Source organism: Strix aluco, chromosome Z, assembly GCF_031877795.1.
Source record: "Strix aluco isolate bStrAlu1 chromosome Z, bStrAlu1.hap1, whole genome shotgun sequence".
NCBI classification, from domain to species: Eukaryota; Metazoa; Chordata; class Aves; order Strigiformes; family Strigidae; genus Strix; species Strix aluco.
The window spans coordinates 59,540,988-59,567,953 of record NC_133971.1 but is presented as its reverse complement, the minus strand read 5'-3'; the positions used below and the strand labels follow the sequence as shown (position 1 = coordinate 59,567,953).

The 26,966-nt window shown below is 44.3% G+C and overlaps 1 pseudogene; it reads right to left on the bottom strand.

Annotated features, from left to right (window-relative positions):
* Positions 1–26,913, bottom strand: part of LOC141918452 (neuronal acetylcholine receptor subunit alpha-7-like) — a 55,775-nt pseudogene extending 28,862 nt beyond the window's left edge.
* Positions 26,914–26,966: the final 53 nt, after the last annotated feature.

The following is a 26,966-nucleotide window of genomic DNA, read 5'->3' as shown; positions in this document are numbered from 1 at the left end:
TCATTTCTTTAGGATTCCAGCAATTCTGAGAAAAATAAGGGAGCAATGAGCCAGGCAAGGACAAGAATTCTTCAAAGTAGCAGGCCTGGTGGGTTGCTCCAGGGAGTCTCTTGGGAAGATATTAACTACAGAGGGTTCCCCTGGCTGATGCTGTAGAGCCTTGCCTGTCATGGCTATGTGCAGGTCTGTGTTGAATGACTACACCATCTAACACACCCTGTCTCACAACCAGATGGAAAATTCAGACCCTCCATTCCTTTTGTGACCTGATCTTTATTTATCTCTGAGTCCTCAGTCCTCAGTATTGTGCCCAGCACAAAACAAAGGGATAAAATTGAAAAGACTAAGTGCAGAACGAGTGATAACTATCAAAAGACATAAAAGGCAGTAAGAAAGTTTTTTATAAATGCAAGGAATCAAGGAAAAGACAAAGGACTAGATAGATCCATTACTTGCTGTTGAAGAAAAGGAAAGGAAACAACAGGATGCAGAGAGCTGCAGCATCCTGCACCCTCTGTGCTTCACTCTTCACAAACTGTGGCTCACCACAATTAATTCTCACATGGTGGTAGGAGTCCAGGGAAGAATAGGGGAGGAACAGGTTAAAGAAGTGTAACTAAAAATTATTCCTGTTAGCAGGGCTGATGAAATTTACTCTTGAGAACTGAAGAGCCTGGCCGAAATACCCTCTGAAGCATTAACAATTATCTGTGAGAGCTCCTGGAGAACAGGGAAGGGTTTGGTGAATTAGGGAAGATCAAAGATGATTCTGATATTTTTTAAGAGGTGAAATTACAGACACATCAGCCTAACTTCAAAGATAACGAGGTAAAAAGAGCTGGCACAGATTTGTCAAGGGCTGACTCCATCAAATCGATCTAATTTTCTTACTGAGTATGAGGAGGCAGGTGATATATCTGAACTTCAGAAAGCCTTTGTCACATCATGTTACTTAAAAACAAACCACAGTAATATGGACGAGGCTATATGCCTCCTTTTTAGAGACTGAAGAGGAATAAGGAGTCTGTGAGGAGTAAAACTGAAATAAAGAACACTTGAACAATCCAGGTCACTCCAATACTCCTTCGGATACCTCGTAGTGAGGGCTTGGAATGGAAAATGGATCCTGGTGAGCTGGGGAAACCAAAAGAATGAAATTCAGTCTGGATGATTAGAAAAGTATTACCCTTAAAACTGTCAGAGAAAGACAGATCAGTGAAAATCTAGTAAGAAAGCAAGGCTGAAGTACAACATCTTGAGTTTGTGATAGATCAAAAAATAAGTCCAAAACTAAGATGTTAGTCAGAGCAAAACCAAAATCCCTTCCTCCTGGAAAGCATTAAGGAAACATCTGTCTAGAGAGCTTCTACTCTATTCAACACTGCAGAAGTGCTGGCTAGAGAGCTGAATTCAGCTCTGGAGGAAGAAAAACAGATTAGAGAGTGTTCAGAGGGGAAGAAGAATGATGGAGAGGTTTATAAAATATGAGTGATGAGGAAAGTGAGAAGAAAACTCATTTGTTTAATTCAGGCAGGAACACTATGGCAGAGACATGGTAATAATTTTCCATAAGTGCCATGGTAATAACAAGGAGAATATGAATTGTTTCCTCTCTGAATTCACTGGGAAAAGGTAAAGAAGACATCTGCAGAACTACAGAAAGGAAGACTTAGACTGACTACTAGAAAAATCTTAGAGCTGGCGCTTGTTTGCTTTTATTGTTAATGTTTCAAGAGTAAGAGACAAATCCCCAGATGGCAAAAGCCCCAGAATATCAATGAAGCATGACTGCTTTCCAGAACCTAATGTTCTAGTTCTAGGCTCCCACCAGCTGTTGTGCATCTTGCTTACCTGTTATACAGAAGAATGTCTGGTACTCAAATCTGGTCAGCTGGAAATCGCAAGTTCTGCACCCCTGGGTATTCATACTGGTCCCAAGTCAAGTAAACATCAACCCACTATTGTTGGCAAATACATACATCAGATTATATGATCTGGTAAAAGTCTTCTAAATTGTCTGGAATATTATGGGAACAGCATGGATTTTGCCCATAGCGATAGCAGTAGTATGGTACATGAGTTTAATGCTCAACTTTTAATTATTAAGAAATGTTGGCACGTATACAGAGGAATCCACAGTGTGATGACTGAATGCTGTGAATGGTGTTTTAATTTAGTGTCTAACCTCTCCACCTTGTGGCCTGAAGCCAGGCATCCCAAACTTTTTCTAGTGGGCTGGCAGAAACACTGGCACTAGGCACCTCCATGAGACATGCTGGTTCTGAGCTGAAGTGGTTTGAATGACTTGGGTATCATCAGTGGCACATCTGAGAGTCCCTCTTTAGTGGAAATAATTCAATCTGTTACAAAGATTGGGTGATTCTTTTAATAAACACCTTGCTATGAGAGATAGGTAAGTGAACTTTATATCCCAAGCGGTTGTTTCTGATTCACTCTCCTTCACCTTAACATAAACACTTAATTCAAGAAAGGTGCAGGCACAGCTTTTGTGCTGAACATTATGACTTACAGCAAAGCTCTGTGGGAGGGCTGCAAGGGAAACAGTTATCTGTGCTATAATTGAAGAACACCTCTGCAAGGGCCAGGATACCCACAGGCTCTGTCCTAACAGTCCTGTAGTCCTATAGGTTGGTCTGGGTTAGTTTTTGCAATAGAAAACAACTCATTTCTACTGCAAATCCCAGCAGGTAGCTGAGGAAGAAACAGCCTGTTCAGTGTCATCCATTAACATGAGATAGTGTTTGGCTGCTAAAGTCAAATCAGAATTAGTTCAATAACTCAAGTCTCCCACGGATTTTTCCTTCCAGAGCTGCATCTTTACTGTGCAAGCCATTAAGGAAATTGATTTACGCACCATAAGAAAAGACTATATCTCACCATACGCAGCCAGCAGCAGACCTGATGGGAAACTCCCTCCCCCAAAGCCTTCAGTTTTGTTTATCCTGCATGACCCAGCTGGACCAGGTTGCAGAAGAGGGAGGAGGAATGTTTATGGATGAGGTTTGTAAAGTGTGAGGGAAGGCAGTGTTACCACTGACCTGTCTGGGCACTGCCAGTAGCAATGCAGCATGGGGCTTCTTGCAGTCCCTGGCCACTCCACCACACAGCCCAAGCAGTCTCCACGTGGTTCAAGCATGGCTGCATCACTTCTGTGTTTGTGGGCAAGTGCTGGGTATCTTTGTGCCCTGCTCCTCACAGAGGCAGCCCTGGCTCCCCATTTCAGACAGAGGTGGGGATTTTCCCAGAAACTATGAGTGCATGGTACTTGGGTTTTACTGGATGTCTGGCTCCTTCATAACAAATCCCTGCCACTGGCCTAGGAGAGGGCCTTGAGCCCCTTGAAGAATCTCTCCTTCAGCTATGGTGGGACCCTAACTTTGGGCTCTTTGTTACTAGAGCCTTACATCCACTGGCTGAACAATGCAGTTGGTTTCACTCTCCAAACATCAACAGGTCTGCCCAAAGGATTAATGTAGTCTCCTACATTTCATTTTCAATGCTAAAAGGAGCACTAGAGAAATTTCAAGGACTCAGAATGTCTCCTTGTTACACATTACAAATTAAAAGACAGCAATCTTGCTTTTCAGCTAAGAAATCACATTCAGTAGTTTGCTATTTGAAAGGGGCTTTTTCTTTATTGACACAGGTTACTCACCATCTGCACCCACCCATTTGTGATCAACACTTGATTCTTCTCATCCTCTGAACAGAAGGGGGAAGGAAACGGAAGAGTAAAAGGGATGGGACTCAAAGTACAGTTTGATTACAGGTGGAAGAGTTTCTGTTTCTTTTAGAAAACTCATACTCAGTGAAAATAAACACAAACTTTACAGAGTAGATTGTGAGCTCAGTGCGAAACCACTGAACGGCATTATATGGTCCAGAAAAGAATAGCTCTTCTCTATCTTTTAAACCTACAGACCTGCATTCATCATAACTGATCAACAACAGAAATGAAAATAAAGGATAATCACTCTTACTTTGCAGGGGACAATCAGACCACTTACCAAAAGAACAAGTTTTTCCTTCTAGCTACTTGGTCAAAACAACATGATTTCCAGCACCACACAACATACAGTAGTTGGAGAGATTTTATGTTGCATTTTGCTGCCACTGCAAAACAAGTGAAGCAGTCCTGGAAGCGCTGTTCCTCTGAAGTGTTGGCATTATGTGGCTTAGCTCAGGCTGAAAGGGAAGGAAGGGCTGGCCTTGGGCAAAAGCTAGCACATGGCAAAAGAACACAAATGCTGCCTGAGAGGGAGCTCAAGCAGCGCCTGCACAGATCAGGAGTCTGTATGTTCAGATGCCTGCATGCAGAGCCCACTGGAAAGCAGCTCTGACTCAGAAACAAAGAAACCCCTCACTCTATTGGTCTCCAAGTGCTTTGGGGAACCACAGGGTGCGCAGCTTGCTGCACTTAGCCATCAGGTGCAGGACCCTGTGGTGTTACTGGCACAGTGGGGATAGAGAAGCAGGGCTGCAGAGTTACTGTGGTGCAGATACCCAGACCCACACCCCTGCCTGGCACAGCTCCAAATACCACCACAAGCATGCCCTGCACTTCCCAGGAGCTGAGACTGGGGTATTCAGTGGGGCTGTCTCACTGTATGCCCAGCTGTCTCCACATCATGGGAAGGTGACCCTTGCCTCTCCAGACAGCACTCCAGTTTTGACAGGTGCATCCTGAAACTTGGTTTTGATGTTATAGCTGTGAGCAGGCCTGACCAATGCAGCCACTCTCTGAGAAAACCATGTTCTTGGCCAAGAGGCATTTTTTGGATGGTTTGCACCTGGTTTTCCATCCTTTCTTCAACTCTCCCCTCCGTAATGTGATCCTATTACGTTGTGATCTCTTGTATCTGAAATTGTTAACATAACCTTAGCTGATATATTCTCAGCCTGCCGAGCTGACATTGATGACCACATGTTTGTGTGTAGCATCGTTTTTCTTACAAAATTACACAGATTCAGAAGCAGTGGAACCTTTGGGATGTCCTGGCAAATAGCCACAGCAGCTGTTGGTACCACAAAGACTTGGCTTGTCTAATGACACTGCCATCTCTGCTACAACTGCTTTGGAGAAGGAACTGAGGTGGGTGACAAGTCAGACTTGTATTTTCATAGACCTTTTTTTTTAAATTGTAATCTTCAAATACTTAATGTTTCATAGTCCAGAGAGATTTCTGCTTTTTTCCCTTCTAATGTTTGTGCTAATGCATTGTGACACTACATTTCTGTGTGGTAAATGAAGTGTTTGCTGGTGATGGGGCAGTCTGAATCTCTCAAGAGTAGTAGTAGAATATGCTTTACCACTGCCTACCCCTCAGTCACAGAAATCTAAAGCAGTGGCACTGTTTCATCTTTTAAACTAGGCTGGAAGCTGGACATCAATATTTAAGGTTGCAAGGTCAGTATCCCAAAAGCAATGCTAGACTTACTTGCCTATGTATGTTACAGGAAAGTACAAATAACTGGCAAAGGGCATGATGCTTTCTAGATAAAGGATCTTTGATCAGGAAAGCCTCTTATGTCCCACTGCCTCAGACAGTGTGTCCCTTGTTTCTGAATTACCTTTGAAGCAGTAGGAAAACATACAATCTCATTAAAATTTGATGGAAGATCTGTGTATGATGTTTATCTCAAGTTTAGCAAGACTTTTGACACCATCTCTGAGGACACTGTCATAGATACTTGTCTGTGCCTTACAGGCTAGATAAGTGAACAGTGAGGTGGATTGAAAAGTGGCTGAACTGTGAGGCTCAGAGGGTTGTAATCAGCAGTAAAAAATGCAGCTGAAGGCCAGCCAGTGGTGGAGTACTCCAGGGTTGAATACTGGGGCCAATGCTGTTTAACATTGTTATGAATGATGAGGAAGAGTGCACCCTCAGCAAGTTTTCAGATGGTACAAAACTGGGAGGAGTGGCTGACAAAGCACATGGTTTTGCTGCCATTCAGAGGGACCTTGAAAAACTGGAGAAATGTCTGACAGGAACCTGATTAAGTTCAGTGAAAGGAAGTGCAAAGTCCTACACCTGAGGAGGAGTAACCCCAAGCACCAGAATAGGCTGGGGAGCAGATTGGCAGAAAAGCCTTGGAGGTCCTTACAGATGTGAAGTTGACCATAAACAAGCAATGCATTCTTGCAGTAAAGGACACCAGCATCCTGAGCTGCATCAGGCAGAGCCTCACCAGTAGGTCAAAAGAGGTGATTCTTCCTTTCTACTCAGCACTGGTGAGACACACCTGGAGCGCTGGGTCCAGTTCTGGGCTCCTCAGTACAAAGGAGACATGAAGTTACTATATCAAGGACTAGATTGTCTCTCAAGCTTTACTCTGAATAATCTGAAATGGTTCCCTAAACTGCTTCTGAAGTTTGCAGGCAAGTGAGATGCACAAGGCAACCAGTCCCCTGGTGGGTTTGTGAAGAGCTCAATGGACAACAGAAGTATTCATGAACTACATTCAACTCTTAAATACCTCTCTAAACTTCCTCCCATGCTTCTGCATGTGCAAAGAAGCCTACAACAAGCCCTCTGATTGATCAACATGACCTATAAATGGCTATGAATGTCTTGGGCATACATGCTGTCGTTTAATTTCATCTTTCTTTCTCTGATGGAATTGCTGAGAATTACACAGCAAGGTAACCTGCCTAGAAGCTATTTCTCTATTGCAGAATGCTACCACGTCCTTTAACAGGATAAACAAGAAAATGTGGGTCCTCCAAATGCATTGCTGTGAGATGAGGAAACTCCCCAGGTAGGGTGGTACTGTGTGACATCCTCTGTGCTGGATCAGGGAGTCCTATGATGTGAAGGAAGAACATATAGCAAGAAAACAGAAGATAGCACCTTCCCTATGGGGTTATTTTTGAAACATATCTGAAAAGCTGTCCATCTCCGTTGTTCCCCTACAACATGCTTGCCTTGAATTATTTCAGCACAAATAAAGCAAATCACCTTGCTGTTAGCTTTCAGTCTGAGCTCTGCCTTTCCTTCCACACGCATGGTCTGCCTGTGAGATTTCACACTCTTTATTAAATGCAGGTGTGTTGCAATGTCCCAGACAGGTTAGGCCAAGAGACTAGGACTAAAACATGGGATAACTGTATATTTTTTTAAAAATTGCAAAAAACTCCTCAAAGCAAGCCTAGAAGCAAGTCCATGTGCAAGTCTAGAAACTACGTCCATGTATTTGGACAAAGTGTGGACTCATAGCTGGAGGGAGAGACGCACCTCTGATGAAGTTTGCATGGATGGTGTCTCACACTGACTGTGAGCCTTCATGGTATCTATAAAGGAGTGGGACACTGCAATTAAATTAGATCAAGCTGGTACTGGCTGATGTCAGCTCCAAGTCAGCAGCTGTGTATGACCATGCTCAAGCTTAGATTGAACTCCTCATGTCCTGTTGCCAGTGGTGGCAAGGAGAGCTGCCTCAATTGGCCTGCGTGTTTTATGATGACCTAAGGCGTGCTGATCTTGGTGTAACTCTGGTGTCTGTTTTGGCTGCAAAGCTAGAAATAAAATAAATATCCCAAACCTCTGGATAGGAAAAAAAAAGGAAAGAGAAAAAGAAAGAGATAATTGAATAAATAAATAGCATAAAAATAAAAATAACATGAAAGAGAAGGAGAAAAAGAGAGAGAAAGAGAAAAAGAACAAGAATGCAAAAGAGAAAGAGAAGAAGAGAGAAGGAGAAGGAGAAGGAGAAGGAGAAGGAGAAGGAGAAGGAGAAGGAGAAGGAGAAGGAGAAGGAGAAGGAAAAAATAAGAGAGAAAGAAAGAGAAAGAGAAAGAGAAAGAGAAAGAGAAAGAGAAAGAGAAAGAGAAAGAGAAAGAGAAAGAGAAAGAGAAAGAGAAAGAGAAAGAGAAAGAGAAAGAGAAAGAGAAAGAGAAAGAGAAAGAGAAAGAGAAAGAGAAAGAGAAAGAGACCTGACTAAAACTAGCAAAGTCCTTCCTCCTTCTTTGTGTGCTGCGTGTGGTTTCACTGGTTGCACTGATTTGTTTGTTTACAATTTTGCTTTGTCTGTTGAGGATACACAAGGCTCTAGGCATATGGCTGCAGGCTGACAACAAACCTCTTCCACCTTCTCTGTTCAGGTGGGATACTCTGGGTATGGATTGCCTCTTCCATGCTTGAGCGTCATCCTGTCCTCCCCACTCTGTCACCATAATACTCCTTGTTTCTTCTGTGGGTTTGGGTTCAGATCCAGAGAAGTGTTTGTTGGGGCTGGAGGCTGTTCAGCATTGTCTGGGAGCAATGGCTGTCAAAATTGCAGTTAGCTCTGGCCAGACTCTCTGTATGCCATCCCCAGGAAGGCCAGATGCTCCCTCCTTTTCTAGGAGCTGTGCTGTCATGTCTAGTCTCAGCTGGTCAATCCTCCTGTTCTGCTTTGCATGTAGAGCTCCCTGAGCTACAAGGCAAGAGCCCAGCCCTTGTGAGTTCCCCAGGTTTGCTCCAAAAGTGGTCAGCTCCTTGGCTGAGCATCCCTGGTGTGGGCCACATTCTAGCTTGCTGTGCATGGTAAAGAATAAATAATGAAATATTAACAAAAGGGTAAGTGGAAGGACATGGATTTCCACGAGGTTTTCAGCCATGGTACCTGTACTTATTGACCATTCCACCTCTGGCTCATAGTGTTCCCTGGATTTATTTTCACCATCTTTGAACTTTTTCTCAGGCCAGCTGCTAGCTGAATGTTTTCTAGCTGATGCTTATTTCTTTTGGCAGAGGCCTGAGCCTTACACACAAGGTATTATTTTATTCATATAGGATTATGGGAGTTATTGGTACTTAAAGGACCAACGGTTTTCAGACCAAATATCATATTTTTCCCATGTCACTTTATATTCACACATGTTCATGTTAACATGTCTCTGAGTGACAAAACATGACTTTTTTTCCTTCCCTTCTCAAAAACAGTTCCTAGAATCATTTGCATATGCAACCACTTTGCAGAGCAGAGTAAGTTAAAATCAACAGCATATTCCTGGTCCATCACATTGTTGCTTTTTAAATATTTTGTCCCCTGCTACTTCATAAAAGGCCCTAAACTGCAGCAATACTGTGGCTGTGGTATTTATTCACTCTTCTTGTACCTTCTGCAGGTATTTCACCACATCTATGTCATTTTTGTATTGTTACTTTGCCACTTTCCCTCTGTTTTGGTTTGTTTGTTTGTTTGTTTTACTGATTCCTAAAAGAAACTGAGTGGAGTTCTGGCCTTTTTTGAAAAACAATAACATTATACTGAGACATATTGTTATATTTTGTTGTGTAAAGATTGTATACAATCTTGTTATAATTGGATCATTTGCAGAGCAAAAAGCCATTAGGAAAACCTGTGGGTATCAGAGCTAAATCCTAGAACTTTCAAGTATTTTCCTAACAACCTGCAGAGTCTTCTGCCATAGTTCCTATTATTATTTTCTTTTTAGTTTATCACTGTAGTCTTACAGGGAGTTTCAGCTATTTCTTTGGGAATGCAAATAGAATGATCACAGGAAGACACACACACACACACACACACTATATGCAACTATGAATTATGGGGGAAGTAACAGGAGTAGTATCAGAAGAAAGGCAGGTTGTTTCACAGGTAACTTCATCGGCATAAAGAACTGGCAAGGCAACAACATTTACAAAAATGTGGAATGCTCTAATGCTTTGGTAGCTATAAAAACCCACCCACCTTATTTTGTATATTTTCTGGATTTCTGAGAATGTAAAGCATGTCACTGCTATGCGTCACTTAAACCCCAGAGGCCCGGATGTGTCCCATATGTTTTTGTTCTTATATGCAGCATTGTTGCTTTTATCTGTGGCTGCAAATGCATTATTACTTTCAATGTCCTTTGATTTAAAATATATGCCATCACACCTTCAGGGAAGGGTACTCACATAAGAAACAATGGAATCACATCAGCTGCCTCAACTCTGTGTGTGTCTGTGTCTGTGTGTTTGCATGTTGCGTATTTGAATACCTCTCTCATTTAAAACCTCTTTTTAGTCTACTTCCCTTCTGGGTAATCTTTGACTCTAATCTTTGGCTCTTGCTATGCAGACTGTTTCTGCATTTTACACACAAACCTCATTCAATACGCAGAGGAATATGAGAAATGCCATGCTTTCCTAGGCAAAAAGGACCTAATCTTCCTGATACTGGTCATTTCTGTTCTTTCATAGCAGATAAAGAGCTCCCAGCAGAGATGGGTATTAAAGGCTATTCTAGGAAAGGTTTCATCTCAAATACTTTAGGCACATGACAACATGCTAAAAAGAGAATATAGGCCATTACATAATGAAAGGATGGGATGATATTTTTGGTCCTGCTAGCTTGGTGCAGATGTTTTAAAGGCTGAGATATGTGTGTAAAGTGAAGAGATAAACATTAGGATATGAACAGTGGGATACCTCTCAAATATATGATAGTTATCTAAACCGCCTCATTGCTCCAGGTAAGAAACATAACTGGCTACAGGCAGAAATGGAAAAAACCTGAATTTTTAGTGTAATGTTAGTTTACATTAACTTCATGCAATATAACTGTAATTACTACAATACTAGATGTGGAAGGAGCACAGGAGGAGGGAGCTGGAACAGTGGTGAAGAGGGGGACACTCCTTGTTACAGAGAGCTGTCTGAAGGTGGCTCTTGCCAGGCATCCTGGGATTTGTGGGGAGGAGCAATAATGGAAGCCCATGGAAAGAAACAAAGTCATATGACAGAAGCGAGATACCGATAATATGGTCATCAGTGTACTGAAGTGGGCTTCTGTACTCCCTGCTCCTACTGGCTTGCAGAGCAGCTTGTCACATTCCTTCACCTCTACATGTTCCAGCACCCAAACCAGTAAACCAAGGGAGAGCCCTTCTTGGGAAAGCTATGAACTGTGAACTTCAATAACCATGGCAATCTGCACAGCATTCATAGATGGCTCTGAAGATTTTCACAGAGAATCCACACCTCCCCATCAAAAGCCCATTCAGCACCATGCCAGGCACATGTGGAGAGCTCAGATCTGGGAAAGACATATGTGAACAGACAGGTGTAATAATGATTTCAGTGGAAACAGATAGGCAAGTCTGGTTAGGGCTGAGAAGACGATAGGTAGGAAGAGGGTTTTTTTCCTAAACCCAGTGCAGATAATAACAGTGATAGAGGCTGCAATGAAATCTTCAGTTTACTGTGCAACACAGTTCTTCAGGGTCTACTTCTCATGCTGAAAATGTCAAAATACAATTAGAAAGAAGCCCACAGCAGGGTCAGCAGGACCCTGGAAAAGGAGGAAGATAAGATAACCTCCCAGGAAGAGAAAAATGTAATTTTGTCCCCAACACTGAAGAGAGCAAAGATAAAAAACAAACTCATCTCCCAAGCACTATTCTTTAGTCACAGACATGCCTTTACTAGGCAGAGAAAGCTTGTTCCTTTTTTTTTCGTAGTTCAGGGTGCTTCAAAACCATTGGCTCAGTGTGTTGTTACCAAAGCAGTAGTGATATTGTTTAACTTCTCTAGGCAATGCAGAGGACAGGTTGGAGTAGAAATGTTACAGACAGTAATATTGTGGAAATGAACCACCCAGTGTGCCCGAAGATGTTGCAGTGATTCTTTCCCCTTTTCCTTCTGCAGTGCTGGTCAGTGACAATGGTTATGATACCAGAGATGGCTTGTTTCCTGAAAACGGACTTTTGCTATGCCAGCCGTACTTGCATAGCAATGCTAAGCAGCAAACGGAATGAGGATGCAATAGGCTCGTGAGGGCTCCTCCTGCCTTCTTCCCATATTGCTCAAGCCTCAGCTGTTGCCTGTGAGCAAAATGAGAGCTGCCCTGACTGCAAGACACAGGCAAGGCACAAATGTCCAAAGTGCATGTGGATCTGGGAGTGCAGAGAAAGCTGCAAGCTTGTCTTTCCAATAGCAGAAACTCAAATGCTGGATGATGTGAAATATGGTGTTAGAGTCCTGTGAAAGGGATGTGGGCTACCCTGATGAAAATTTTGACTGCATCTTGAATGGCTGCTTATTTGTCCTCCTTTTCAGTGCTTAGTACCTGAACTGGGAAATATGAAGATACATTTTCCCAAATCTGAAATAGTTTCCCACTTGAGAAGCAAAACTTACATAAAATATCTATAGATGAGACTCAGCCTTGTTTTAAGCAGCACTGATGAGCTTTCACTAAACCAGGATAAACTTGCTGCCTGTCTATGTGAAAGATGTTGTGCTACTAGCTGGCTGGTGATAGTTGGGAGGTTTTGGCAGCAGAAGTGGCTGCTACCAAGGGATTTTTTACACAGGAAAAAAGTCTGAGGCTTTGGTGGTCCGGGTCTTCAAAGACAAAGGGAGCTGTAAATAGAGGCATGAACATTCTCAGCAGCATCTGAAATTATTTCACACTGAGGACAAAAGCTGCTTCTAATACTGTCTTGATGAGGTAATGACTGACTCTGAGAAAATTAGACTTGTGACCAAACAAACAAGGTCTGTGGAGATGACCTAGGACACTTGAAATTGTAACAAGTGCTTTGTTTTGGCTGATTCAGCCCAGATTTGCTTATGTGCATATAAAGTGGCTGAGCATGGTCTGTAGCATGAAGTTTACAGCTGTTTGGTTTTTTTTCCCCAGACTTTGAATGTCACAAGGTCTCAGTAAGCATTGATTAGACTTGATCTGTCTGTTTTCAGAATGCTAGATGCTACTGACTTTTCCTCAGGCACAGGCCTCGAAACCTGTTTTTGCTGGGATCAGTGGGGATATGAAATATGTGGATCTCCTTGCTGCACGCTGCCAGCCAAGCCTGCACTGACTGAGTCACTGACCATGACTAACAGCAGAAATGAACTACAGTGAAAATAAGGTACTTCCAGACAATGACGATCTGGGGAGACTGATTTTGTCTTAACTTTACTCTGTTGATTTAAAGCTTGGACAACTTCAATCTAATGTTCCTGAATTATGTCCGTGCAAACAAAACAAAACTAATTTAGTGCCCCACGTGTCCAGGTGGAGTATGACTGCCATCTTGTGCTACAGTACCAATACCTGCAGATGCAGGATGCTTGGTCTGAGAGAGACCAAAACTAGCCTTGAAAATCAGAAAGTGACCCTGTGCTATCTGGCCTGCCCTCTTATATTCCCCAGCATACAGAGTTCCTGAGTCTGCTAGAGTATTTTGACCCAAAGTGGAAATTATTTGCCCACTTGGGAAGAGGCCTCCTCTGGAGAAGGATGTCTCCTCTCCTTACCCATAGACTTGTTCCCATTCAACCTATCATTTCTCTATCATCCTGCAGTCTTGTTGTCATTGTCTGCAATGCTTAAGTATATCTGATGATGGCAGGACTGCAGAAGTCCTTGGGCTGAGATACCAATCCAACAAATTCAAATTATGAAGTAAATGGACACTAGGGACTTAATATCTTTAGAGACTACATTAGAAGGCTTAGACCATGAAGGAAACACTGATGCAGAGAATAAGGTGCAGGATAACTGTTTGGCTATATTAGAAAGGCAAGTCTTTTGCTTAGAGGTCTTGAAGTTCTCCAATTGCCTTCTATGAATTGTGTGTGAAGCCTGAACAAGAATATGTCCAATTCAAAGTTGTTGCACATTTGCCACTTGAAACGTTGACAACTGCAAAGCATCTAACAATTTATTTTTTTTAATCTCCTCTTCCTATTGTTATAGTTGCTTAAGTGAGATTTCAGTTTGCTGATTATTTTTCTAAAATGACACAGTATTCAAGGGAATGTACTACATCATTTGTCATGACCTGCTCTGTCACTTTGCAGACTCAAGATGAAGTTCTCCAGAAAGAGCACAAGATGGCTAAGAATTACAGAATTTATTTTCTGCATCATTATATGACCTCCTACTTTTGTTTTTTTCTAAAACCTACTGACTCAGAGCTGATGAAAACACCAAGCAGCAGCATCCCCTACAGCCAGCCTATATTGAACATCAGTCACGGCATGACACACAGTTAGCTCTGCGCCTCTCCAGAGCAGCACAACACATACATACACTGACCCTGTAGAGTGAGTCAAGTGGAGGCCACTGAGACAGACTGCTGGGTCACAGCATGTTTGATGAGAGGTGGAGAGACATGCTTTTGATCAACTTGGGGATGAGGAAGCAAGGGGGAGTTGTTTTGGTTTCCTTCAGCTGCCATGAGGAAGGGCTCTATGATGAAGGAGCCAGACTCTTCTGGGAGGTGCACAGGCTCAGCACTACTCAGACAGCAATAGCAACATGGGCATTGCCAGGGTATCAGGAGAGACTTTTTTCCTCTGAAGGATACTCACCACAGGGGAGACCACTGTCCTCGGAGATCTTCCCAGCTTGACTGCCCAAGAAGCAACCTAATAGAGCTGTCCCTGCTCTGAGAAGAGGGGTTGGACTGGGCAACCTCTGGAGGTCCCTTCCAGCCAAATTACTCTACCAGTCTATGAATCTGTATAGATCAGATCCTATTTCACCTCAGCTGCCACAGACATATCTTTTCCAAGTTACAACTTAATTTTCTCTCTTGACATAATGGAGATCTAAGTGACCAGACATTCTTCTCCACGTAGCCACAGCTGAGCTTCAGGGAAACACTGTGTACAGTCTTGTCAGCCCAACCTGCAAACTGGCTTTAGGCTGTTTGTCCTCAATGTGAAATGAGATCTACCCAAGCCTTCCTTTTCCCTCTAAGTCCTTTTTCTGTCCAGATCTATGTTGCATTAAGGTCAGAAATGAAGACTATGGCTTTCTCTGCAACATTCTGGAATGCAATCTGTACTGAAGACATCCATTTCTGGAAGGTGATAAGGATAGCAGACATCCTTTTCAGCACTCTGGTAACCACAGCTTCTTTAACTGAACAAAGCCAGTTGATAGCAAGACAGGGCAGAGTCATCTGCATCTCACTGTTGACATGCACAAGTATCATGCTAACTACAAGTTCTCTTTCCATTTCAATATGCTGACTTAATTGCAAGCTCCAGGTGGAAAGACTGTTATTTCCAAACTTATCATCTGATTCTGGTCTCAGCCTTGTTATGAGCTGCTTTGGTCAATGCAGAAAGTACTTGATAAGCAAAACTCTTCAACCATATTTCCTCAGGAGTGTGTCCCAAAACAGCAATGAACTCCTGTCTAACATTTTCATTCCCATGGATGCTAATGATTGCAAGTGCTAACCCTACCTGTCTAAGGCAGATTTGTTCTCTTCCTGAATTAGATCATGCAGGATCTCTAGACATTAGGTATCCTTGAACAACCATGTCAGGAGTGATGCAAAGGGGTCAGATCTACTTTAATCACATCCTAGAGCTGAAAAGACTTTGTATCTCCCTCCTTGCTTGTGACAGGTTGTGGTGGTTTAGTCCCTGCCGGGATCTGAGACCACGCGGCCGCTGCCCCTCCCCCACAAAGGGAGTGAAATACAAAGCCCTGGGGCTGAGATAAGGAGAGGTTTAATACAACAGTGCAACAGCAACACAACAAACAACAACAATAACAATAAGAATAACAGTAATAACAATGAACAGAGCAAGATATCTACCAATACAGCAGTGAGAGAACTGGCTGCGCCAACCCACGCGATCACCGATTCTTCTCGCGCTCTGGCGCCCAGATGTGACGTCAGCATGGTATATGAATAACCCGGCTAGAGCTTCCCCCCACTGCTGGGGAAACTTAACCCTATCCTAGCTAAACCAGGACATAATCCACCCCTTTATTCTATACCATGTGCATCACATCCAGCTGCCATTTAGCAATTAGCATTAACAAAGAAAAATTATTAAAAGCACAGTATAACTCATGGTGTGTTTTCACCCACAATCAAGTCCTCTTGTGGTACGCATCGAACCTCTCCATCCTTCTGCATCACCCACCAGGTGCAACCAGGTCCTTGAGCAAAAACAACCCCGTGGATGGGTTTGCCTTTGCCCGGCGCAGGACTAACCCAGACCATTTTTCCCAGCACATCCCTCATGCACACCACAGGGACTTTATCCCCATCTACAACACATGGAAGTTTTGACTGAGCTGGGCCAGCTCGATTGGCAGATCCTCTTGTGTTGACTAACCAGGTGGCCTTTGTCAGATGTGTGTCCCAGTGTTTGAAGTTTCCACCCCCTATTGCTCTCAATGTAGTTTTTAACAGTCTATTGTAGCTCTCGATCTTCCCAGAGGCTGGTGCATGGTAGGGGATGTGGTAGAGAGGGCTCACAATCAGGCTGTAGTTTGGGATGTGCATCCTCCAGAATCCCACAGCGCCCAGGAAAGACTGAGTCTCCTTTTTAGTGGTTGGTGGGGCCACAGCTGTTATCTTGTTTATCACCTCCATTGGGATGTGGCGACGCCCATCTTGCCATTTTATTCCTAGGAACTGAATCTCCTTTCCAGGCCCCTTAACTTTCTGTCACTTGATGGCAAAACCAGCCTTCAGAGGATTTCAATTATCTTCTTTCCTTTCTCAAAGACTTCCTCAGCTGTGTCCCCCCATACAATGATATCATCAATGAACTACAGGTGTTCTGGAGCCCCACCTTTCTCCAGTGCAGTATGGACCAGTCTATGGCAAATGGTGGAGCTGTGTTTCCACCCCTGGGGCAATCGATTCCAGGTGTACTGGATCCCCCTCCAAGTGAATGCAAACTGTGGCCTGCACTCTGGTGCTATTGGGATGGAGAAGAACGCGTTAGCGATGTCAGCTGTGGCGTACCACTTGGTTGCCTTCAACTCCAGCTCATACTGGAGCTCTAGCATGTCCGGCACTGCAGCACTCATCGCTGGCGTAACTTCATTCAGGCCACGGTAGTCCACGGTCAGTCTCCATTCACCATTAGGTTTTCTCACTGGCCATACTGGGCTGTTGAAAGGTGAATGAGTCTTGCTGATCACCTTCTGGCTTTCTAGTCAATGGATCAGCTGATGGATGGGGACCAGGGAATCTCGGTTAGTGCGGTACTGCTGCCGGTGCACCATCTTGGTGGCAATTGGCACTCGCTGCTCTTCAACCTTAAGCAAACCCACCACTGAGGGATCCTCTGAGAGGCCGGGTAAGGTGGACAATTGCTCAACCTCCTCCAGGGCAGCTATACCAAAGTCCCACCGGTACCCTCTTGGGTCTTTAAAGTACCCTCTGCTAAGGTAATCTATACCTAGGATGCACGGGGCATCTGGGCCAGTCACAATGGGGTGCTTATGCCAGTCCTTCCCAGTTAAGCTTACTTCAGCTTCTAAGAGGGTCAGCTGTTGGGATCCCCCTGTCACTCCGGAGATGCAGATGGATTCGCCCCCACTGTGGCTTGATGGCATCAGGGTGCACTGTGCACCAGTGTCTACTAAGACCTTATATTCTTGTGGGTCTGATGTGCCAGGCCATCTAAATCCGATTATCCCTTTCCTCCACCTGGCTGGAGGCAGGGCCTCTCTAATCCTGCTCACCATCACTCACTTGATCTAAGAGTGACTCCTGCAAGAATGACTTCCTGGTCTCTTCAAGAGGGTCAAGCATAATGTTGGCCATTCTATTCTGTCTGGGGGATTTTTTGGTATATTTGGTTTTTTGTATCGGGGTGACTGATATTGGTACTGCTTGTGCCTCTGGCTCAGCTGCTGTGCTGGTGGAGGTGACTGGTACTGGCACTGCCTGTCCCTCTGGCCCAGCTGCTGTACCAGTAGGTTCACTTTCAGACCATGCAGCCCTTTCTCCCCCTTGAGGGCAGTGATCAGTGTTAAGGGCGATGTGGTAAGCATGGGCAAATCCCCAGCACATCGCAAGGATTTGTGTCTCCCAGCATTTGTCAGATTGGCAGCACACCTTTTCCAAACACTCCACCAGTTTATCAGGACTCTGCACTTGTTCGGGAGTGAAATCCCAAAGCACTGGGGGTGACCACTGACTCAGGCACTTGCCCATCTTTTCCCACACACCTTGCCATTTATAACTCTCTGCCCTCGGGGCAGGTTTCTGGGTGGTGCCATTATTGGAGGAATACCGCATGGCCCAAAACAAGATCTGGCAGTCATTTAGAAAGCACAGTGCTACAAGCACACTGCCCAGGATGCTCCAGGGATAGCTGAAACTCTCAAAAACCGAGAGGATCTCTTCCCCTGGCTCACCCATAGAGGGGGTGAGACCCCTAACAAAAGCCCAGGCAGCAAACAGGTACCGGTTCACCCCCACAAGCAGTGATACAACCATATTATAAGCAGTTTGCAGCCAATAAAACAAAACAAGACCCTTGACACATTTTCCACCAAGAACAAACATCAGTACTGGGAATGCACAATGGATATAAGGATTAATCCAGCCCCACCACGCAAGCAAATTGGTCAGCATTGCAAACGTTTCTTATCAAACAAATATAAATAAAAACAGAAAAATTACACCTAACAGATTGCTCTAACACACCTTCTCCTCTTGTCCTTATCTCAGCCCTCTCGTGCCCCACGTTGGGCACCAAAAGTTGTGGTGGTTTAGGCCTTGCCAGGGTCTGAGACCACGTGGCCGCTGCTCCTCCCCCACAAAGCAAGTGAAATACAAAGCCCCAGGGCTGAGATAAAGAGAGGTTTAATACAACAGTGCAACAGCAACACAACAAACAACAATAACAGTAACAGTAATAGCAATGAACAGAGCCAGTTCTCTCACTGCTGTATTGGTACAAGGAGCTGGTGAGGGAACTGGGGTTATTTAGTCTGGAGAAGAGGAGGCTGAGGGGACACCTCATTACCCTCTACAACTACCTCAAAGGAGGTTGCAGAGAGATGGGGATGAGTCTCTTCAACTAAGTAATAAGTGATAGGACAAGAGGTAACGGCCTCAAATTGCACCAGGGAAGGTTTAGACTGGATATTAGGAAGTATTTCTTTACAGAATGGGTTGTTAGGCGTTGGAATGGGCTGCCCAGGGAGGTGGTGGAGTCCCCATCCCTGGAGGTGTTTAAGAGTTGGGTTGACATAGCGCTTATGGGTATGTTGTAGTTGGAAACTGTCAGTACTAGGTCAATGGTTGGACCAGATGATCTTCAAGGTCTTTTCCAATCTTGATGATTCTGTGATTATGTGACATACATATGAAATTTCACACTAACTCTTTGTTCAGGATGTACAGAGAAATTGATAAGATTTGGGTACGTGCCTTTCCTTGAAAATCACTCTGGTGGTTTAATCCCTGCCGGGGTCTGAGACCACGCGGCCGCTGCCCCTCCCCCACAAAGGGAGTAAAATACAAAGCCCCGAGACTGAGATAAGGAGAGGTTTAATACAACAGAGCAACAGCAACACAACAAACAATAACAATAAGAATAACAGTGATAACAATGAGCAGAGCAAAGTATATATGTACCGATACAGCAGTGAGAGAACCGGCTGAGCCATCGCGCACAATTCGATTCTTCCCACGCTCCCGCTAGGATGTGACGCCAGCATGGTATATGAATAACCTGGCTAGAGCTTCCCCCCCACTGCTGGGGAAACTTAACCCTATCCTGGCTAAACCAGGACAATCACAATGATCACGTTCAGATGGAAATATTTCCTCTTTTGTGACTGATTTAACCCATTTTTAGACTCTGGAAAGAGTTACTTCACCATCCAGGTGTGAGAAGGGATGCTGCTGTTCACTGTTCTCTCTCCACCACAGAGACATAAAATACCTCTTTCACTGCTTGGAAAAGTTTACAGTTGCTGACAAAATCATCCAATATGTTACCAACATCACTAACTCATGTTGTCCTTCACATGTCTTAGGAGAATAAACCAGAGGGAAAAAGAAGGTCTGGAGCTGTCTTTAGGACATGAGTCCTATGCCTGGAATAGGAACTTCTGCTCTGAGACCATCAGAAGAGCCCCTGCACTGGAGCAAGGATAAAAGCTCCCAAGGCACCATGTGGCATCATCCTAAATACCAGATGGATGCTACTTTCTCATGCACTGTATCTGCTTCTGGGTCCCTATCTACATGTAGAGTGCTATACCAACAGGTGCATCTAACAATAGGTGCCGGTGATGTCAGGGCCCAGGTGCTTTTTCTGGACCTTCCCACTTTTTCCACTGAGATTTGAGGAGAGTTAACACAAGAAGATTTAGCCCAGATCACTATCAGCAAATGTGCATGAAAATACCTCGATTTCCTGGAGCCTGGTGACTTCTCAGCAGCTTGGGCCAGCTCCACAGTTGCAACTGTGCCTAACATAATACAGAGCAACCTTAGGTCTGTGCCAGTGAAGGCACACAGAAGATTAGTGACTGAACAGGAAGTCTGGTTCATTGAAATGGAAAGTCAATCTCAAGACGAAAGCATGTACAGCAAGTTACTGCAGCAGACATTAACTCACAGGAAATAAGAGATTTACCTAGGACTCTGCTTGCCTGTCTTAAAATGTGTTGACACATGTTTCACCTCTAGTGTTCTTGATCACAGAGCAGAGTGACACCTATAAACAGACATGTGCTATGACAAGTACATTCAATCCCAGAATCACAGAATCACAGAATCATCTACGTTGGAAAGGACCTTGAAGATCATCTAGTCCAACCATTAACCTAACATTGACAGTTTCCAACTACACCATATCCCTAAGTGCTATGTCGACCCAACTCTTAAACACCTCCAGGGATGGGGACTCCACCACCTCCCTGGGCAGCCCATTCCAATGCCTAACAACCCGTTCTGTAAAGAAATACTTCCTAATATCTTGTCTAAACCTTCCCTGACGCAACTTGAGGCCGTTACCTTATCGCTCATTACTTGGTTAAAGAGACTTATCCCCAGTTCTCTGCAACCTCCTTTCAGGTAGTTGTAGAGGGCGATGAGGTCTCCCCTCAGCCTCCTCTTCTCCAGACTAAACAACCCCAGTTCCCTCAGCTGCTCCTCGTACGACATGTGCTCCAGACCCTTCACCAGCTTCGTTGCCCTTCTCTGGACACGCTCGAGTAATTCAATGTCCTTTTTGTAGTGAGGGGCCCAAAACTGAACACAGTCATCGAGGTGCGGCCTTACCAGTGCCGAGTACAGGGGCAAAATCTCTTCCCTGTCCCTGCTGGCCACGCTATTTCTGGTACAAGATGCCATTGGCCTTCTTGGCCACCTGGGCACACTGCTGGCTCATGTTCAGCCGGCTGTCAATCAACACCCCCAGGCCCCTCTCTGACTGGCAGCTCTCCAGCCACTCCTCCCCAAGCCTGTAGCCCTTCTGGGGGTTGTTGTGGCTGAAGTGCAGCACCCGGCATTTGGTCCTATTGAAGCTCATACAGTTGGCCTTAGCCCATCGCTCCAGCCTGTCCAGATCTCTCTGCAGAGCCTCCCTACCCTCGAGCACATCAACACTCCCACCCAACTTGGTGTCGTCTGCAACTTACTGAGGGTGCACTCGATCCCCTCATCTAGATCATCAATAAAGATGTTAAACAGGAGTGGCCCCAAAACCGAGCCCTGGGGGACACCACTCGTGACCGGCCGCCAACTGGATTTAACTCCGTTCACCACAACTCTTTGGGCCCGGCCATCCAGCCAGTTTTTTAACCAGAAAAGCATGTGCTCATCCAAGCCTCGAGCAGCCAGTTTCACCAGGAGAATGTTGTGGGAAATGGTGTCAAAGGCCTTCCTAATGTCAAGGTAGACAACATCCACAGCCTTTCCCTCATCCAATAAGCAGGTCACCCTGTCGTAGAAGGAGATCAGGTTTGTCAAGCAGGACCTGCCTTTCATAAACCCATGCTGACTGGGCCTGATCATCTGGTTGTCCCACATGTGTTGTGTGATGGTACTCAGGATGAGCTGCTCCATCAGCTTCCTGGTCACCGACATCAAGCTGACAGGCCTGTAATTTCCTAGATCATCCCTCCGACCCTTCTTATAGAAGGGCATCACATTGGCCAGTTTCCAATCTGTCGGGACCTCCCCGGTCAGCCAGGACTGCTGGTAAATGATGGAAAGTGGCTCGGCGAGCACCCCAGCCAGCTCCTTCAGCACCCTCGGGTGTATCCCATCAGGTCCCATAGACTTGTGTGTGTCTATGTGATGCAGTAGGTCACTGACTGTCTCCTCCTGGAATGTGGGACGGTCGTTCTCCCAGTCTTTGTCCTCTGGCCGAGGAGGCTGGATTCCCTCAATACAACTAGTCTTGTTATTAAAGACTGAGGCAAAGAAGGCATTAAGCACCTCAGCCTTCTCCTCATCACTTGTTACCATGTTTCCTCCCGCATCCAGCAGGGGATGGAGACTCTCCCTGGTCTTTCTTTTGCTACTGACATACTTATAGAAACATTTCTTGTTATCCTTGATGGCTGAAGCCAGGGTATTTTCCAGCTGGGCTTTAGACCTCCTGATTTCTACCCTGCATAGCCTCACAGCCTCTTTGTAATCATTGTGAGTGGCTAGCCCCTTCTTCCAAAGGCTGTAAACTCTCCTTTTCTCCCTGAGTTCCAGCCAAAGCTCCCTGTTCAGCCAGGGTGGTCTTCTCTGTTGCCTGCTTCTCTTACAGCACCTGGGGACCGCCTGTTCCTGAGCCAATAACACTTCCTTCTTAAAGAGTGCCCAGCCTTCCTGGACCCCTACACCCTTCAGGATTGTCTCCCAAGGGATCCTGTCAAGCAGGTGCTTAAACAAGACAAAGTCAGCCCTTTGGAAGTCCAGGATGTCAGTTCTGCTTAGCCCTCTCCTGGCCTCTCTAAGAATAGAGAACTCTATTATTTCATGATCACTGACTTCATGTGTTTGTGATGCCTTGACATGCTCTCAGCATCCAGAGTGACCAGACTCTGGTGTCTGTACTCCCAGACATTATAGTAATGGCAGGGATCTGGCAGTAATTTCACACCTCTGCAAGGTGCATGTGTGGCATCTTTTTAGCTAATATGGAAGAAAAGACCTACTTGTACAAGCAAAGGTCCTCCTCATATCTTTTCTATTTTGAACTTGCATCAGCTGCATTGTTATCTTTGAAACTGTGTATCACTCAGTGGGGTGACACGACTCAATGCATCAACATAGAGAATGTGGGGAAGTGAGGTGTATATGACCTTCAGACCTCAAATTAAGAGTATGAAGGATTCTAAATGATCTGACTTTAACTCCTCATTCTATTCTGGTAACATTTATGAGATATAAAGGTGGAGCTCATTCACCAACCACCTAAATTACCAATGACATTACATTGTACTCTGTTAAGGCACAGGACTTCTCACATCTATTCAACAATGTCTCTTTGGACTTAGCCAGTTTGATTAACACAGCTCACTGCAGCTCCATCAGTCCCACCCAGCTGAGGCCTGAAGTTTAGACTCCATATATAGGTATTTAAGTACCAGCCTTGGTTCTTCCAGCTACACAGATCTCTCAACTCATGTTACCTCAGTCTAACTAGCTTACATTAGAGAAATTGTAGCTTAGCAGCAGAATCTGACCTTTTGAGACTATCTTGCCAATGCTACTGCTGCTGTAGAAACAGCACCTGTTTGCATGGAAGTGAACCAAGAACAGTATCTTTGTGAGGATTTGCTCCTAGAGATCACCAGTTGTGTTCTGATGTGATCACTAGAGCTCATCTAAATCAGCAAAACTGTGAGAAAGCATGAACTGAGCGTAGTGTGAGAATTCAACTCTGTATTCTGAGTGAGCCGAAGAAAAGCTGCTTTTCACCAGCTGGGTACACCAAGTCAGGCTGAGTTACTTCATAATTTACACCTTTTAGCTGTTAGCTCACTTCCAGCATCCCCTGCCATAGGATTTGTCCCATACTGCTGAGCACTTACGTTCCCAACAGACTGCAGAGAGGGGGTTCTGTCCTCAGCCTGCCTTTGCTTTTGTTGGGCTTTTCAAAGCCACATGGCCAGAGTATGACTCTGATGTCAGGCTGAACAGAGCAAAGCAGCTAAGAGGTCTGACTCTGCTCTGTGTGGCATGTGTCCACTTTAGTGGCATCACTTTAAAAAAAGGACATAAAGCACAGTAATTAGAATGCATGGGTTGACTGGACACTAGTAAAGTGCATGTTTAACTTCTCTGGATGTTCACACCCAGCAATGGCCTGTGCACTGAGCTGAAGGTAACACTCCTCAGAGAGGCTAGGTGCTCATGTGGTCACTGGGACATGTTTCTCAGGAGGAGACCTCCCTTGCAAGGTTGTCTGCACCCTGGCTCCCAGACTGCACCACGCTCAGAGAAAGGAGCAGGAGTGGCTCTGATCCTTTCCCTTCCAATCTCTCCCTGGAGCAGGGTTTTCAAGCCCCTCCATCTGAGGTTGTTATGTAGCTGCTGAGACTCACAGGGTCCTTGCATCCTCTGAGTGCTCCTTCAAGGATTGCACTTGTGGCAGATTTCATCTGGGATCCAGGGAGGCTGAGAACCTGTTTCCCGATTTTCCCTAGGGCCCATGCCCCAAGAAAGCGTCACTGACTCCAGGATCTTCAGGAAGGAGTGATGCAATGACCTAACATGAATGACATAGCAGGACTCCTAGCAGTAGTGCAAGCAGAGTTCAAGCTGAAGCAAAAATCTGTGGAAAGGACTGGAAAAAATTACCAAGTTCCTCATATTTTGTTTTGATTTTTACCTAGTCTTTGTCACAAATTTTCTGTCAAACAGTCCTGCAGGAGTTTTCAGTAGTTGAGAAATTGTTATGAATTCTTTTGAAACAACTCAGCACTATGTGATGTTAGTTATGATGGACTTGCTGTGATTTCTATGTGAGTATACTGAGGAATCCTGGGGTAGTTCATTTGGACCTTACTGTTAAAAGACTCTGCTACTGATAACATGCTAAGATTATCTTGCCTTTTTTCTTTTCTGCACCAACTGCAAAATTCTCAGGGTTTTTCTTTTTTATTTTTTTGCCTTTTCTTTAAAAAGAAAAAAAGCTATCCACAAAGCAGAGGTCAAATACAGACCATCTTAACCAGAGGTACATTTTATTCTGCTTTAGCTGTTGTATGTAAAAGTGCACACTTGTAAACTGCTGGCAAAAGCACCTAACAAAGTCCTCTGAATTATTTATAAAAGCAGTTTGTGTCTTCATGTGCTGCTCAGAGAAACTAAGCATCCCTGCTGATGAATTAATGACTACTCAGTATTTAAAAGGCAGTATTTACATGATACACAACTGCTCAAAATGTGACTGCACACAAAGTGAGTTATATCATAACTGGCTGCCATCACCTGCCTATTAGTTCAGCTCCTGAAGTAGCACAGAAAGATCTTACAAAGATAACAACGTTCTTAATTTAGTAAGGTGTGGAAACATTCTTCTGCAATACCATTGCTACATTACGCAGCTGAAATGTGGAGCTGTAATAATTAAATGTATGGGTTTTGCAGATTCAGATAAACTAATAAACTAATCTGCATGACATGAATAGTCCAGTGCAACATCACACATATGTAAGTTTCCCGTGCCCCTGCACTTCTGAAATATGTGGACCACTTTCTCTGCTTTAAAAAGACAATCTTCCTTTCTCTATGCATAAATTGTGTATAACATGACATGGTTCCTCATACCTGGAATACTCAGTTTTAGAATTCATAGTTGCTGCAGGCATGTATGTTTCAGCTGTTAGGGAGCAATAAAAGCACATTTTGTGTAGAATCCTGAACATCTTTCAGGACTGGGGCTATTTCAACCTCCTTTCCCACTTAAAAATTCTTTATTGTTAGCCTTGCAATCCTCCATGTTTTGGAAGTATCACACAGTTCCTTCTTCTCTTTGTAATGTGCTGAAATTTCAGAAGATAGCTTGGTCAGAGGCGCTACTTTAGACTACAGAAGTCCATTATTATTTTTATTAGATGTTTCCAAATTATACCCATCATTGCCTAGAAGGATTTTTTATTAAATATACTAAAAGTTAGAAGAGAAAAAGAGACCAGAAATAGTAAATGTATGTATTTATGCAGCTATAAATCTCTCCATATGATGCACAGAAAGTAAACAGTTCAGAATTTTCTTCTGGTCATTTTTCTTTTTATAACAATACCATTTCACCAGCACACCTACAGAGTTCTCAGAGCCATCCTGGGCAGCCTGGAGTTATAATTTCCCACTCCCAGAAAAGCACACATAGGTAAAATTTTTAAAGGAAAGCAAGAATATATTCCTTTTGAAACACAATCATTTCAATTCATTTCTGAAAGTGAAAATTACTTTTCATTGGGAAAAAAAAAAAAAAAAAAACCTACACCTTTTTCTTTCTTAAAATAAGGTGTCCAGCACTGTAAGATCCACAAACTTATTAAAACTGGTTACAAAACTTGGTGGGACCAGCACTGGACTCTGACTAAGTTTAAACTACAAGCAGATACAAGTCCTTCTGAACGTAAAGTTGGGGTATGATGTGACTAGAGTTTAGAGAAAAATAAAGAGAAACAAAAAATCCCCAAAACTGGACAACCACAGGTGAGCTTACCTTTAAAGAAAGACAGGAACAAGGATGCCCAGAGATATAGTCCAGAACAAACAAATCCCAAACACTCTTCTGTTAGCATTGTCAAAATAGGCTGCCTAATCTTCCTTAGCAGAGGGTGAAAGTGGATGAAGCCTGCAATGACTGATGGATTTGGCAGATACAATAATAAGGCATCAAAACAGCTTCCCACCAGGAGAGAGGGTGTATTTGCCTGCATGCTTCTCCAGGAGCCAAACCAGCTCAGTACTGGGTCAGTAAATCCAAAGGGGCTGGTTACTTTGCTTGGGACTCACATTCCCAGGCACTCTGGGCCTTTTCTTGGTCAGAAGCAAATGCTAGCGATCCCCGCACACAGCTGTGTGTGTACTGCAAGGAGAGGGAGTGTGCTGCCTGGGAGATGCTTCCACATCCCCACAGATTGCACCTAACCCGAGACAGCACGTCTGCAGTACTTCCAACGCTGGCGCTCGGGTGCCTCTAGCGCCATTTCCCAGCAAAATGAGTTTGCATTCCTCTCTGCTCTTTCTCAGCTGCCAGTGC